The 3,689-nt window shown below is 31.2% G+C and overlaps 1 protein-coding gene across 3 annotated transcripts in view; it reads left to right on the forward strand.

Moving 5' to 3' along the window:
• The first annotated feature begins 236 nt into the window (after positions 1-236).
• Positions 237-3,689, forward strand: part of LOC137627478 (lachesin-like) — a 770,122-nt gene continuing 766,669 nt past the window's right edge. For 2 of the 3 annotated variants that reach the window (XM_068358565.1, XM_068358580.1), the window contains exon 1: positions 237-277. The gene's annotated coding sequence lies outside the window, so the exon portion shown is untranslated. The remainder of the gene's footprint in view (positions 278-3,689) is intronic. The other variant, XM_068358573.1, reaches the window with a different exon arrangement.

Here is a 3,689-nt window from a genome sequence, read left to right on the forward strand (position 1 = left end):
GGGAGGGGCAGTTGCATGGGGTGGGCTAGCAATGATCTTCCGAAATCCATCTTTGGCTTGAACTAATCCATCTATCCACAAACCTCCACCAAGAACTCGTTAAGACCCGTCTGGTCAGAAGGTAGAGGAGGGCGGAGTTTCATCTTGCAAGGGGGGCGGTGCCAGAGCCAAAGGGGGCGGGTCAGGACGGGTGACTCGAGCATGTTTCTCGTTGCACTGACACTTCAGTCGGGCCTCAGACGCCAAGGAGAACGTACGCGCGTCTGAAGCTGTAAGAGTGAGTGACAGGATAGTGAGAAGCCGGGGTCGGGTCCATGTGGGCGTTGGAAGAGTATTTGCTTAGAAATTTTTGATGCCCTGTGATTTCCTTGAAATATTATTACTTTTTTTTTTTTTTGTATAGTTTTACACTACTGAACGTACAGGTTTAGTAGCTTTTAATTTTGTGAGCAGCCAAAATATTTTTGATACATGTGACAAATTTTTTGCAAGCATATTCTTCAGAGCTTCTAAACAAGTAAATGGAGCAGTCTGTTTTTGTTAAATAGACAGATTTTTCTACTTGCTGTTCAGAATAAAAAAGTTCAAGATTAAAATACGGGGCAATGTTGCTTTTCACCTCAACAGTATAGTTTTGCCTTATTTATTTTACTAGTAAGCCTCCATTAATAGTAGGTATTTACAATAACAGATATGTATGCATATATATATATATATATATATATATATATATATATATATATATATATATATACATATACATATATATATATATATATATATATATATATATATATATATATATATATATATATATATCAAACGTAAAATTACTGGAGATGTCCGTAAGTTAAATAAGAGATCAAATTAATGACATTATATAGTTACCCAAGTATTTTAAACAAATTATCTTAGACCACATAAAACATACATTAAATTATTAAAATTCAATTAAACATAACTAAATATATGTTAAAAATCTGGAAGAACTTATAAACCAAATCGTTACTAACCTCTAGGACAAAATGCAAGAATTCTTTATAAACTCCTATATAAAAATTTATCCGTATAAATTTACACACTCACACATGAATATATATAAATATATATATATATATATATATATATATATATATATATATATATATATATATTATGTTGACTTTATAACAAACAATGCCGAAAAAGAAAATAAACACCATCTTTGCTAAACAATAAAGTTAGGAAATTAGTTTTCCTCCTTGGGAACCCGTCACCCCTCCCATCTTTCATCTTCATGTGACACCTGCGTCTTTCATCTCCACCCTCACAACAACAATTACTCATTGACTGGTTCAACCGGATAAGACGAGACCAAACCAACCATACAATAAAAAAGAAATAATCCTTTTGAACTGTTTCCAGTTTTAATCATGTTCTTGCTGTCATCTCTGATATTTCGTCCTTTCTGTTATAGCAGTTCTCGTTAGGTTATTCTTCATAATTAATTTACGATCATTTATTTCCTTATTTCTTTTCCTCACGTGGCTATTTTTCCCTGTTGGAAGCCTTGAACTTATATCATCCTGAATTTCCTCCTAGGGTTGCAGCTAAACTAGTAATAATAATAATAATAATAATAATAATAATAATAATAATAATAATAATAATAATAATAATAATAATAATAATAATAATAATAATATATTAGTTCAAACACTTTCGACTTTGAATTCGTTTATAAATGAAATTTAAAAAATAAATGTTAACGGCAGTTGCAATTGCATGAATATCAAAGCTTATGCCGGCAATAACAGAAATATTCACTAAAAGGGAACGTTAGAATTACCATTATAGTTGTGCTATTGATACTACCGGTTCTAGTTCATGGTTTAAAACATCCTACTCGTCTTTATCGTATTAAAAACAACAAATTCTGAAAGTTCAGCGCTAAGTCTTAAATTCTAAATCATCAAAGCAACTATTGCCGGGAAGTTTCTCCCATTGAATTTAGATTTTAATATATATAAGGTAAATAATATTTTAGATGATCAAACTAAAATTACTTTGAATAAATAAAGTTCGTGATTTTATACATTGATTCAATTGAATTAATTAATCATGATGTATTTTGATCAGTTTTCTAAATGTTTCTTAACTACAAATAAAATTATTTCGATTTTATAATTTTATGATATATGGAAAGGCGAGGAATAATAATATAAAATCAAGAAAAAAAATGTCGTCGGTTATCAAGACATAATAATGGCTAATCTATTATACGGATATTTCACAGATACAAACCAGTACAAAATTTAAAAACTAACAAAATTAAATTTCCCGTCACCGCAGTTAATTAATATCAACGCAATAGATTTATCTTGCAAGATGCAAACCACTACTGAATGATGAAAACCAGCAAACAATACCAGGAATAACTCAGAAAATCAATTAACACGAAACAAACCAGAATGACAATGAATAATGTAATATGTTGACATAACCTTCTCCACTTACGTAAATATTTGCTTGCTTTTAATATGCTTGGGCCAAGTTAAATACTGCTGTACAAACAAGACGCCCTGTGAACAACTTCGAGATTATGAAACAAATTAAAGGAGTATTTTAAGTATTTAAAGATCTGGGCGTGAGTATCCTCTTCACCGAATGCTATCGCGTTAGGTAAACGACATCTAAGTGCAAACATACTCTTCAAAAGTAACCAAAATCCTCCGGTGATTACGAGATAAAAATCACCAGGTGCTTAGAATCGTCAACGGCTCTCGACTCAAGTACCATCTTCGCCGAATGTCATAGCTTCGTGTAAAGGGTATTCAAGTGCAAAATAAATAAATAAATTTCCTTAGAATTTCAAAAGATCTGAGACGACAATAACTTCTCGTCAAAGCAACATTCAAGTAAAGTATAATAATTAAAAGAAATGAGATCATAACAACAAAAAATATCTACGGTAGAGTGAACAGCTGAAAGAAGGGGAATTAAATGACACAGTGTTTACACTTCCAATGATATGTCAATATAAAGTTAATGAATGCAAAGAAGTCATGAATAAAGCAATCACGCATAAATGACATTCAAACCCTTTCCGCAACCTCAAAGAAATAAATAAACATTAGAGAAATATGAATGTCGTGAAGGAGATGCGGAAGGAATCCAGTCACATTAACAAACGGCGGAAAGGTAAACATTTGGGTTATTGGGAAGAGATTCTCAAGGATGCGTGATCTGTATTTTCTTTCTTACCCTTGTCCACTTTTATCTTCTATTCAAGTCTGAAATAAATCTTTTCTAAAGAGATAATAAAACAGCAACACCGGAAGATAGAATACTTTCATCGCTCTCTTTATTTTTCATGTCTTTCAAAGAAGATTGTACAGGAAATGCTGGAATGAAGAGAGCCAGGGATTATATTTTCTCCTTCCGTTATCTTCAAGACTTGAAAAACTACAGCCATACAGACTAAAGTGGACATGACGGGGAAATATTGTATTGTATAAATTCTACGATATAATAAATTTCACATGCATCTGTACATAAGAGTAAAATTATTTATGAAATTTATGATAAAATAAAAACACAATTTTTGTCATACCACTAAATGGAAACTTAAATAAGAATAAGTAGAATATCACTTTGGTCGGCATTTAACGTTAATGATAATCATTTTTTAAAATAACAAAATGCCAATG

This window comes from Palaemon carinicauda, chromosome 2, assembly GCF_036898095.1.
Source record: "Palaemon carinicauda isolate YSFRI2023 chromosome 2, ASM3689809v2, whole genome shotgun sequence".
Taxonomy (NCBI): domain Eukaryota; kingdom Metazoa; phylum Arthropoda; class Malacostraca; order Decapoda; family Palaemonidae; genus Palaemon; species Palaemon carinicauda.